We start from the raw sequence: 13,189 nt of genomic DNA on the forward strand, positions 1-13,189 counted from the left end.
CAGCTGGGGCAGCGCTCAGGCCCCCCTCCCAGGGGTGGATGCTGCTCTCGGGTACGGTGGTGGAAATGCAGAGCCACCCTCTGGCTTCACTCGAGATGCCTCGGGTGGGCACCCTGGTAATGGAACCCGGAGTCTGGCCCCCTCTCTGCACTTGTCCTCCCCACTCCGTTGGATTGACTTGCGCCTGGTGCATTCGCATCACCCCTTCTTTTAAGACTTAGGGCAAATTCTTCCCATGGTTACGGGGGGGCAGCTCAGAGTGGAGTCATTCGAGTTATGCCCGCAGGAACTCAGGCCCGGTCGGCGTTGCACGCGGAGCACTGGGCACAGAATTGGGCCTCAGGAGCGATGCGGGGCCGTGCTTCAGAGCAATGTGGTTACATGTTTGCTTAATTAAATGTCCTTGGTTGTTCTTCTGCATCTCACCGCTGGCTGCTTTCCCCATCAGAGACAGAGTCCAGGACTAGCTCAGCATTGCAGTGAGTCGACAGAGCTTTCTGCATGTGAGGGGATTGGGAAGCTGGAATAATCGGGGGGTGGGGGAAGCTGCGAGTCGAGATTGAGGGGCATTGGCAGAACTCTGTGTGTTGTTGGCTCTGTGGCCCAAACGGTTGGCCAATATTCAGTGCTTTGTAGATTGTTTCCATTAGGAGGAGAAATTGATGATAGGAGATAGGCAAATTCTTTGGTACACAGAATACACACACAGTCCTGTTCCCCTGAGGCAGCAGGACCAAACAAGTGAAAGCAGTTTTCTTGCTTACAATTTCCAAGCCTGCCTCTCCAGCCAGTCCTGGGCCCGCAGGAGACCGGTCTCTGCTCTGTCCCAGGGCCATGCTCACCAGCGCTTCTCTCCCTGTCTGCTAGCTTTCTTTCACACACATGCACACAGCTTGCCAAACAACCCCCTCACTCCTGCATTTGCAAGCAGGGAACCCCTCAGCCCACACAGCTTAGCTTCTGCTCAGGCCTTGCCATGCGGCCCGTTGCCTTGGATGGTGGTTTCTATTGTTTCCAGCTATCACTGCGTAAAAGAGGGATTCATTGCTCGTTCTGTTTAGCCTGAAAGAAGGATGCTTAGCACACCCACCAGCTTTTTCCACTTGGGGACTCTCTGCAGAGCAAAGGCCCGCTTGATAGTGGCCATTAATACCTCCCAGCCTATAACGATATGGAGAACCCAGGGTTTGGAATAGCAGGGGGGTTGCAGTCTAGGGTTGAGGGGCATCAGCAGAGCTATGTGTGGGTGGGCAGGCCAGGGCTGGAAAAGCAGGGGCTTTTGTGGAACCCTCTGTAGGGGGCCCTTTTCTTACAGGTAAAAATGTGTGTGTTCATCATGTGTCTAGGTGGGTAACGTGAGTGTCTGTGTTGGGGTGTGTGTGTCCCATTGTTACGTGCATCGGTGCATTGGTGCTGCAGCTCTCTGCCTGCCTTTGCAGGTGTGTGTGTGACCGTGGGGGGGGCCGGGCAGAGCCGTGGCTGATGGGGCAGAGGGCAGTTGGCACAGCCGATTCCAGGAGGCTGTGCCAGGCTCCCAAACTACCTGCACGTGGGTGGCAGCCAAGGGCAGGGCAGCCCCACTGACACTGCAGCACTGGCAGGTGGCGTGGGAGTGCCAGGAATATGCCCGCTGCTTGCCAGTTCTGCCGCGTCCGTGTGAGGTGCCATCCAAGCCAAATCTGTAGCAGATGGGGTGGGATGCGCTGCTAGGAACGGGGCCTGCGCAAGGTGGGGAGTACCGCAGCCAGGCTGGGCACATGCACCTACCCAGACACACACACAATGTCGGCACAGGGCTCAAACAGAGCGTGGCTGGGCATAACGGTTGGCTATAGCACATGGACACTGACACCACTACAGGACCCTGTGAGCCGGGCACCCTCTGTTCCATTGCCAGGCAGCAGTACCCATGCCCAACAGAAATGCCTCCTTCCCTGTCCACGTGACTGGCAGCCTTCCCCCCTGGCAGACCCAGCCCCTCGAGCTGCCCGTGCCCAGGGAAGCAGCTGACCGCATCCACAGGGTGGGGTGCTGGAGGAGACGTGAGCAGGGAGCCCGGGATGTGGCCAGGTCAGCCAGTGCACTCCTGCCAAATGTTCTTTCTCCTGAGAGGTTTCAGAGGAGCAGCCGTGTTCGCCTGTATTCGCAAAAAGAAAAGGAGGACTTGCGGCACCTTAGAGACGAACCCATTTATTTGAGCATGAGCTTTCCGATGAAGTGAGCTGTAGCTCACGAAAGCTTATGCTCAAATAAATGGGTTCGTCTCTAAGGTGCCACAAGTCCTCCTTATCTTTCTTCTGAGAGTGAGCAGGAGGGGGTAGACCCAAATAGAGCAGATCTTTCAGTGCTGGGGAAGAATCACGATATACAGAATCACGGAATTACGACCCTTCCTAAACAGGGGGCATTAATTATAGCAATCAGCTTCTCACTACGAGCAGGCTCCCACCCAGCTCGCATTCCAGCTGGACCCGCCTGTGTTTACCAGGCACCCCACCCTATCTGGAATTCTGTACAGTGACAGCTAGTGGCCGAATTGTGTAGCTGCAAGCGCATGTGTCACCGCAAGGGGGATGAAGTAGAGAGAGCGAGGAAACTTCCCATGGTTAAAATGCAGCCAGACTCTTGGCACTGATCTCTGCTCAGAGCACCAGGTAAGGGAGCTCTGTGCACGGGGGTCTGAAGGTCTCCACCAAGCCACAGCAAAGGCTCCCTCCCATGCCCTATCGCTGTAGGAGGGGATCAGTCTCCGAGGTGCGTTCAGTCCTTGGGCTGCCTATGGGCGTGATTAGTACCAGTGAGGTGGGGGTATGGTTTCAGTGATTTCATTACCTGGCTATGGAGAAGCTGTCAGCGAGGGATGATTGCATCCCCAGCACTGAGGGGGAAGGCTACAGAGCCCACTAGCAAGCCCAGAGCGCCAGGAGGTCTGACCTTCTCAGGTCTAGTCCTGGGCTCTAGCTGAGAACCCTGGTGTCTGTGTAGGTCTGTAGCACCTGCAACTTCACTGTCCAGGGCTGCTGGCTTGACTGCTGGCACTAGAGTAGCCTTGGGGCTGCTCTAGTTTACATTAGCTGGTGGCAGCCCAGGGGGCTCTGGTGCCACTGAGGATCACAGCGCTCCTGCCACACCCTCTCCATTGGCTGCAGTCTCTCCACTGGCTGCACCCTCTCCACTGGTCACACCCCTGACATGCTTTGCCATGCCCCTTCTTTGGCCACACCCCTGACATGCCCCCTATGCTGATGGGCAGCTGGGAGCTGCAGGGAAATAGTTTAAAGAAAGAGAGCTCCACGCACATATAGCTCAGTAGGAAAGCAAGGTGGAGGGATGGAGGCTGGAAGTCTCCTGCATGTAATTTGACACATGTAAGTTGCAGGTGTATGTTTCTGCCATCACCTGCCAGACGACGTCATAACTTGGTCATTGTTCCTAGATCCCTGCCCTGAATAATTCATAGTCACTAATGGATGATTTGGCTCCTGCTATTAAATATTCAGGTCAGGTGGCGTGGAGATGAATAGTCAAACCTATTAGATAGAGAGGCGTGTAGTGGGCAGCTTGTCAATGGGGGAGTTTTCATCTGAATGGACTGCTCTGGCATTAGAAAAAAATCCCCAGAAGATGGAAACTTCCCCGCAGTGGACAGAGCACAGCAGAAGGAACAAATGGTTCAGAGCGGGAAGGAGGATTATTGGACAGGAAGGTTTCAGAGTAACAGCCGTGTTAGTCTGTATTCGCAAAAAGAAAAGGAGTACTTGTGGCACCTTAGAGACTAACCAATTTATTTGAGCATGAGCTTTCATGAGCTACAGCTCACTTCATCGGATGCATACCGTGGAAACTCCAGCAGACTTTATATACACACAGAGAATATGAAACAATACCTCCTCCCACCCCACTGTCCTGCTGGTAATAGCTTATCTAAAGTGCCCAACTTGATGATCACTTTAGATAAGCTATTACCAGCAGGACAGTGGGGTGGGAGGAGGTATTGTTTCATATTCTCTGTGTATAAATAAAGTCTGCTGCAGTTTCCACGGCATGCATCCGATGAAGTGAGCTGTAGCTCACGAAAGCTCATGCTCAAATAAATTGGTTAGTCTCTAAGGTGCCACAAGTACTCCTTTTCTTTTTGGACAGGAAGGGTGGCCTAGTGGTTGGAGCACTAGACTGGGGTTTGGGAGTCCTGATTTTAATTCCCTGCTCTTCTGGACTCCTTGTGTGATGTTCAGCAAATCACGTAGGGTCCCTGTGCCCAGGGGGAGAATAGCACTGAATGGCCTCCCAGGGGTTTGTAAGGATCAAGGCAGACTGTGAGATGCTCAGGTACTGTGGTTTGATTGGGCCAGAGAAATACTATCGACAGATAGCATCTGCTGTTGCCATTGGCACGGCACCTTCGGGGGGCCAGCACCATTGATAGGTAGCGCTCAGGGCTATTTCATGCATTAGCCCATGACTGGGCCCTGTACAATATGCTACTGTGTGCACTGTGAGTCCGTCTCAGGGCTCTGGTGCCTGGAGTGTCTCTGGTGGTCTGTACTGCCCTCCCGAATGCCGCCAGTTGGAGGCAGGTGTGATCTAGTGGTTTCTGCACCAGACTGGGACCAAAACACGGTCATGAGCTAATTCTGGTTCCTTCCATAGCCCCTGAGCAAGTCTTGTGACCCCTTGGCCTCAGTTTCCCCAGCTGTGAAACGTCTGTCTCACTGAGAGTCATTAGTTCCCGCCTGAGAGGAAGGAGGAGGGTAAAAAGCTCTGTACTTGGGTAAAGTGCTGCTGGAGGCAGATCTCTGTCAGCGTGAGTTATAGACGGTAAGGCCAGAAGGGACCGTTATGTCCACCTAGTCTGGCTTCCTGCATAGCCCAGGCCTGGGAACCTCACCCTTTGATTCCTGCACCAAGTCCATCAAATGGGCTGGACTAGATGACTTCTCGAGGTCCCTTCCAGTCCTACGATTCTACTATTCTATCACTCCTGACTAAGCTAGAGCAGAGCTTTTGGGAAGAGACCCCCGATCTTCATACCGAGACTCCCAAGAATCCACCACAGCTGTTCCAATGGTCAGTTCCCCTCACAGTTTCAAATTTGTACCTGATTTCTAGTCTGAATTAATTTAGCTTCTGCCTCCAGCCCTTGGATCTTGTTCTGCTCGTCTGCCAGGTTGAAGAGCTGGCTGCTCTCGGAAATCTTCACGTGTAGGCGCTCCTCAGCTGTGATCAAGTCACATTTTAACCTTCTCTCGGACAAAGTAAATAGATTCGCCGTCTGTACTCTCCCACTGTCGGGCCAGGGCTACACTGGAAGCTTTTGCCAGTGTAGCACTGTCAGTTCTGGGTGCGCACCGGCCAGAGCCCTAGTATAGACACGGTGGTACTGGCAAAAAATTCCATTGGACATGGACTGTATTTTGCTCACTGAACCCGTATACGCTAGCCCAGGAAAGGCACGCTTTTCCCAGCACAAGCTGCAGCTGCTCTCGGAGGGTTTGCTGGTGTAGCTGCTCAGGTGTACCTGTGCCACCAAAACTTTTCTAATGTAGCATCCGGGGCATTCCTGCGAATCCCTGAAATGGAGGACTGGAAGGGACCTCGGTAGGTCGTCTAGTCCAGTCCCCTGCACTGAGGCAGGACTAAGTATTATCTAGACCATCCCTGACAGGTGTTGTCTAACCTGTTCTTAAAAATCTCCAATGATGGAGATTCCACAGCCTCCCTAAGCAATTTGTTCCAGTGCTTAACCACCCTGACAGGTAGGAAGTTTTTCCTGGTGTCTAACCGAAATCTCACTTCTTGTCCTGTCCTCCGTGGCTGAGAAGAACAATTTATCACCCTCCTCCTCAGAGCAACCTTTTATGTACTTGAAGACTGTTTTCATGTCTCCCCTCGGTCTTCTCTTCTCCAGACTCACCAAACCCAATTTTTTCTCTCTCTTCTTGTAGGTTGTGTTTTCTAGCCTTTTAATCATTTTAATCAGGTTCAGGTGAGATGTGGGCACAGATACTATCTGTTAAACAGCATTTTGAGCTGTCCATCTATTATCAGCAGTAGACTGGGACCCTACTGTGCTGGACACACAATTACTGAGATAGCCCGGGCCCCAGAGAGCCTGTAATCTAAAAAGACAAGAAGAACAAAGGGCTTGTTCTTTGTGGAGAGTTAGTGCATGGCAAACTGGGGTGCAAATCCACAGTGCACTAACTGGCTGTGTGGAACCTGCCACCACACCCTAAAAATTCCATAATGCACATTGACCTACTGCCCATTTGTGCCAGTGGAGATGGTGATTTCTGTGAAAAGGACACACAAGGAAGGGGGCTGGAGTCCAGCCACTCATTGCATGTAGGTCAGTGTGCAGCTTTCAGATCCTCATGACTTCTGGTCATGTCCAACCTGAGATGAAGTTCAATGTGTGACCTAGGTTCTTCTAGTCCTGATGTTTACCTTGTGTTTGTGCAGCCATTTGCAAAGCACCCTGGGATACTTCAGGATGAAATATGCTAGGATATATCAACATAAATCACTTATCGTTGTGAGACAGAGTTAGCCGTGCTTTGCAGGTGATGAACACAACCAACCAAATTCTGCCCTCAGTGACCTCATGGAAGTCACTGGAGTCTGCACATGGAAAGAGGGTGTGATGTGGACCATCAAATTCAAAATATACTTGCTGGTCCAAAGTCAGTGAGTATCTCTCTTTACTTCTGCAGGCTTTGAATCAGGTCACAGAAGAGGTATGACGTGTGGATGGAAAATATATACTGTGTTACCCTGAATGGTTGGGCCAAATCTTGGTCTGGTTGAAACCAATGGCAAAACGCCCCTTGATTTCAGCATGGCCAAGGATTGCGCTGGCAAAATAACCTCACCAGTCACCTGAAATATCTGCTTGCCCAATGGTGGTGGTGTGTCTCACAATGAAGACAGCATCTTGCACTGTATGTGGAATTCACCTCTTTGCACATGCAAGTCCCAGTTAAGTCCCAGTTAAGCCCTCAGGGTACGTAGGCTCTCTGCACAGAGGGTGAATTTTGCCTTGTATCCTTCCACCACTCTTCCATACCCCTTCAAAAAAGTAATCCCAGTGGATTCTGGCCCCTTTCAGATCAAAGCAGCTTCAAACCTTCTTCTGCCTGGAACGAGAGGAGAATGTATCTGGTGGCCTACGAGCAGGAGTCTCCTCTCTTCTCAGGAGAGTGTGAAGCAAACCCCATGGCTGCCGATGGATAAATCTTCTGCAGGCAGCAAGCATGCATGGAGTTAAACAACAAAGAGCAATGGCCAGCTGTAAAACACTGTTGAATAATAAACACGCTGCCAGTCACTGTAGCATGGAAATAATGATGCCTGTTGGCAGAGCAGAGAACAAACAGTGCAGTGCATTACAGGAGAGTTGCATGTCACTTGCAAGTCCAGTCTGGGAGCATTCAATCTTGACCTGCTGCAGGGCCTGGGAGCCCAAGGCTGCACCTGCTTACGATCAAACAGCATTGTGACATGTACAGCTCCCAGCACGCAATGGGACCTAGTTGCTTAGCCCAAGATAGAGCATCACCCACTATGACCCTGTAATAAAAGAGAAGGCAGGCCTGGAGATCACTCAGGAGATCCATGGTCTCTTCTTTGTCCATCCCTGCCCTTGGGTATACTTGGCTAACATACAGTACTAGGAGTGTTCTTTTTCCCCTAGTCTTCTCCAGCAGTATCAATTCCCCCCACCAAAATATGTCATGAGGCTAGAATTAAATTTAGAAATATCAACTCCTTAAATAGGAAGAATCTCATTTTGTTGTAGCTCAACCCCCAAAAGTATAGAAATGAAGGAAATTCAGATATCTAGATCCACAAACACCCTTAACTCTGACCCCATCTCTCTTCCCATCCTCCACAATAGACCACAGACTTCCTTTGCCCTGCCTATCCAATCTTGTTTATAGTGACTTCAGAGCGCCCTATGGGCCAGAGACACCGATATCTCTGAGCAAATCAATCACCACTAGCAATGTATTGAATGAACTTCGATGTGTTGTCATCCTGTCCACAAACCGACCACAAATTCCTGAATTTATTTGTGGTTCAGAACTACTCAGGAATTCCTTTAGCAGATCCTACAAGCCATGAATACCATGAACCAAAATGGCAATGTTTACAATCAGCTTGTTGCTTCTGTTCCCTAATTGGTTGAGCTGTGTAATTACCCAATACAACGTTAGCTGCAAATGAAATCTGCAGGGAATTTTGGCAGGGTCTTAGATCAATGGACTCTTGTCTTGAATATGCAGCATTTCTTGGGTTGACTTGGGTAGCTCTTTTCTGGGGCATTCGGGCCTTCACCCACACAATCAGCTTCAGACAGAGCAGAGCACTGATCGCAGGCATGAATAAGCCAACTGGATGCCTGTGGGTTGCATGAGTACTGCTCTTCTGGTCGTGTCCCCACCATTACCCCCAAAACCCAGAAGAGAAGTTTAGAGTTTGCAGGACCAGGGCAGGGGGGTTTAAAAAAACCTGTCTCAACTAGAAGGGAGCAAGCGACAACCTCATCTCATGCTCAAATAAATTGGTTAGTCTCTAAGGTGCCACAAGTACTCCTTTTCTTTTTGCGAATACAGACTAACACGGCTGTTCCTCTGAAACCTCATCTTAGTTAGTCCCCCAGTGGCAAGATTCGAAGAGCTTGATAGTTTTCTAGCAAGCAGTGAGCTAACGCCCTGCTTAGACCTCAAACAGGTATGGAGGATGAAATATTTATTTAGCTTAACAGAGAGAAGGCTGAGAGGTGACTTGATCACAGTCTGTAAGTACCTACACGGGGAACAAATATTTGATAATGGCCTCTTCAGTCTAGTAGAGGAAAGTCTGACACGATCCAATGGCTGGAAGTTCAAGCTAGGCAAATTCAGACTGGAAATAATGTGTAATTTTTTTATCAGTAGGATAATTAACCATCGGAACAATTTACCAAGGGCTGTGGTGGGTCCTCCATCACTAGCAATTTTTAAATCAAGACTGGATGTTTTTCTAAAAGATCTGCTCTCGTTCAGACAGAAATGAACTCCGGGCCAGTGCCATGCAAAAGGTCAGACTAGATGATCACTCTGGTCCCTTCTGGCTTTGGAATCTATGAATCGATAAGGAGGGAGAGTTGGGGCCAGTCTGGCATTGGGAGGCTGTCCCAAAATCTCCCTCCCCAAAACCATCTTGATAGGAGAACCAGCTGACATTTTTTGTTCAGTTTTTTTAAAGGGAGGGGATGAGACAAAAAATGGCTTTTTCGCAAAAGAGAAAAACTTTTACTAAACTATAAAATTTTTATTTTCCATTTTCTTTGTTGAAGCGAGAAATGTCAAAAATGTAGATGATATGAAATTTTAAAAATTTCTCCCCCTCCTCAAATGCAATAGAAAGACTATTGTTTGGCGGTGGGGAGGGTGTTTTCTTTTGTTTGTTCGTTTGGTTTTACTTTTTCATTTTGTTCCTTTTTGCACTCTGGAGCTTTAAAAAAAATTCCTTAACGTTGGTGAAATTCCAAAGCAGCAAGAGGAAAAATGTGATTCTGTCCCTCTGCCCAAATTGAGGCAGATTTGAGATGCTATGGAGTGGCAAAGGGGAAAAGAGAGAGACTAAGAAAAATGAAAATGTGGAAAGAAACCCCCTAGACCTGTCAGTCGTCCAATTGCATTCAGTGGAGAAAAGGGAACCCACAACCTTTTGTGATTAAAACATAGTTTAATGACAAATTTCAAAAAAACAAAGAATTATTTTATTTTGGAATGAAAATTACATCAACATTTTGAATGAAACCATTTTTGGGACCAGCTCTTCTTCCTGATTAACTGGGGGGTTTGGAAGCCAGAGCTCTGAGCCCAGGTATGGGGCATAATTACACCCATGCTGGAATTGTTCAGTATTTTGTAATCATGTGAAACTGATTTTGTTTCACCTGTTGTCAGCCTGACCCTCTGCAAACCTAAGGGACAAGTGCTGGAGGAGAAAAGCTTTCAGAGTTTCTTGTCCCAGCTGATCCACTCCAATCCTCTGACCTAAATTAATGCAACGGATGTCAGGAATTGCAGCTACCCTCCTATTGCTGCCTTGATTCTCTGGGGTTCGCTTAGTGCTGCATGGCTTGACTCCCCTTAGCGCTATGCCAGATTCACAAGACACTTGATTCCAGTGAGTTCACTAGAATAATGCAACTGGGAACAAGCTCAGCAAAGTTCAAAAGCCCATGGAGTTCAGGTCTGGGGTTTAGATTCGGCACATCTCTAGCTCGTTTACTGGCAAATGAGAGGTACCACAAGGCTAGTGAAGGAGCAGGGCAGATCCCTTCCTGCCTCTGCAGAGGGCAGGACTAGACCATCTGAAATTCCTCTCCCAGCTTCACCAGTTGTAGCTGTATGAAGGACAAAAGGAGAACCAAGGCTGGCAAGTCCACAGTCCAATGATCTGCAGCCTGCAGTTTTTCACCAACTGGGGTAAATAAGCGTGGTGTCTCTGCAGTCAGGCAAGCTATGCCTCTTTATGCCAGCTGAAGATCTGGCCACAGGGGTGCCCTCTGACATCTCTTCTCCTGACTTTGGGGAGGGAGGGGTTCTGGTACTCAGTGCTCTGTGCTGTCCAAAACACGACATGAACGTTATTAATGGCTCCGCACATGCAACTCCAACTAGCTACCAAAGAGTGCAGTAATTAATTACTGTTTGAACTTCATTAATCTTGATTTATTACAGAGAATCTGTTTCCTGCACTTTCTGACTTAACAGCTTTCGGGGAGGCAGGAGTACTCCAGGGGAAGCTCTGTCAGGTTCAGTTACAGCAGGCAGCGTACGCCTTCCTGGGGCCCATTTCAAGATGGAAGGAATCGTTCCCCAGCCCATAACTAGACTGATCCATTTCCACATCTGAGGCCAATGGGGTTGCTTGAAAGAAGTGGGTGTTTTCCAGCACCTGCGTTTTGGCTGCCTGAGAGACGAGGTTCCAAGCTACACAGAGCTCTTCTTCAGGTCTGGGGACAGTCAAGACCTTGTCCTGGAACCTCATTCCGATGGGAGCCCCTCAGATATTCCAGTGATGAGCACAGGCTAAAGCCACCTGACCGCATCCACCAATCAGCGAGGTGTCTACATGCACCCAGCGTGAGTCCCTCCCCCCCCCCCCCCCCGCCATCTCTGACATGGGCGAGTTGTGCCTGGGGCAAGGGTTAGTGAGCAACATTGGGGATCACGGTAGCGCTGAGAGCCACTGCTCAGGGATCAGGGCCTCCCTGCACTGGGTGCTGCGCAGCAAGAAGGCAGGTCCTGCTTTGCAGGGCAGTTGGCGGCGCTGTCCAGAGGGAGGCGGTGTTACGATGTGTGGGGAGGAATCATTACTAGCCTTACCCTCCACTGCAGGAATCAGTGGCTGAAATGTTATGTGGGAGGTCAGGCTAGATGATCTAACGGTCCCTTTGGACTTTAAAATCTAGGGGGTCAGTTCTGCCCCGCCCCTGACCCTATATGCCCCTGCAGCAGTGTGTAGGGGCTGTAAGCAGCCCCAGAGGGCTGGGGAAGACTTTTCCCAATGTAACTGGCCTTACACTGCCCATTTTCACAGGCCCCAGGGTATGGAGCAGGCCACACTACAGCTGTAGGGAGCTGTGAGGAAGCTGTTGTAAGGCAGCGCAGCTTCTGGGGCTGCTCTAAATTATGCTGGGAGCCAGAATCCAGGTAGCACTAAGGTGGCTTCTGGCCACCTTTGTCCCCATCCCTCCTGGCTGCCCCTTCTGTGCTGGGGCTCCTAGGCTCGGCGCCGGTGGACCTATTGCTGCAGGAAAGTCTTGCTCACTGCCGGGATCTCAGCCCAGATCATGCTTGCTCGTGCTCTGCCTTGGGCTGGGGTCACCGATGACATAACAACAGGTGGTTGGGGGGCTGCCCACAGGCTGATCTAATGGCTGGGCTGCTGGAGCCCACCCTGCGCTGTGCACATGCAGGCAGCCGGCTTGCTAGCGACCGCAGCGATATTAGATCATTCTCGTAAAAGCAAAATTTCCATCTCAGAGTCACCGCAGGCACCCATCAGATTCTCGAGTGATTCGAGTAAACAAAATACATCACAGGCTGTCAGTGGGCTAAACGCACAGTGTAAGCCTTGCCCTGGTCTTTAATTACAGCCCGTGCCGGGGCTGGAAGAGAATCAGTTCCAAGCGAAGTAAAAGAATGATGTTTATCCCTTTGGAGCACAGTTGGAACAAAATAGAGTGGGCTGGATCCTCAGCAGGGTGGCTCCTTGGAAGTCAATGAAGCTAGGCCGATTTACATCATTGCCTTACAGACAATAGGGGCCAACGTCAGAGCCCCTGGTGCAACTCCACTGAATCTAACTGAGTTATTACACCAGGGGTGGACTTCCCAGATATTTCAGACTTGCGGCGCGTTCAGATCCTTACGGGCAGGCTGTAGAACATAAGAATAAGAACGGCCATAGTGGGTCAGACCAACGGTCCATCTAGCCCAGTATCCTGTCTTCCGACAGTGCCTGGTGACATGCTTCGTAGGGAATGAACAGAATGGGGCAATTTATTGAGTGATCCATCCCCTGTTGTCCAGTCCCAGCTTCCAGCAGTCAGAAGTCTAGGAACACCCATTGATAGCGTTCCTGACCATCTTGGCTAATCGCCATTGATGGACCTATTCTCCATGAATTTATCTAATTCTCTTTTGAACCCCACAGTACTTTTGGCCTTCACAACATTCCCTGGCAATGAGTTCCACAGGCTGACTATGCATTGCGTGAAGAAACACTTCCTTTTGTTTGGTTTAAACCTGCTGCCTGTTAATTTCATTGTGTGACCCTGGTTTGTGTGACGGGGTAAATAACACTTCCTTATTCACTGTCTCCACACCATTCGTGTGTGGAAGCGGTTCCATACCCCTCATCGTTTTAGAGGATGGAACATGCCTATCGCCCCCAGTTGGCAAGGAGCTGGGAAGGTGTGTAAACACCTGACTGGGGAGCCGAGCTGTGGACTGGTCCTGGCATGCAGAGCCAGCGACCTGCCACTCACCGCTCGGGCTGTTCTGTCCCTGCGGCTCTATTCGTTTTCCCCCTCTGCAGAGATTCGTCTCGGGAGCAGAAAGGCTTGTCAGGGCTCGGGTGCCGTTTCCAGGATATTAAAGCAATAAAGCACAGCGGGGGCAGCAGA

The 13,189-nt window shown here is 50.1% G+C and overlaps 1 protein-coding gene across 3 annotated transcripts in view; it reads left to right on the forward strand.

The window, feature by feature from the left end:
- Positions 1-13,189, forward strand: part of SYT2 (synaptotagmin 2) — a 195,842-nt gene that overhangs the window by 35,450 nt on the left and 147,203 nt on the right. The window lies entirely within an intron of this gene.

This window comes from Caretta caretta, chromosome 21 (genome assembly GCF_965140235.1).
Source record: "Caretta caretta isolate rCarCar2 chromosome 21, rCarCar1.hap1, whole genome shotgun sequence".
Taxonomy (NCBI): domain Eukaryota; kingdom Metazoa; phylum Chordata; order Testudines; family Cheloniidae; genus Caretta; species Caretta caretta.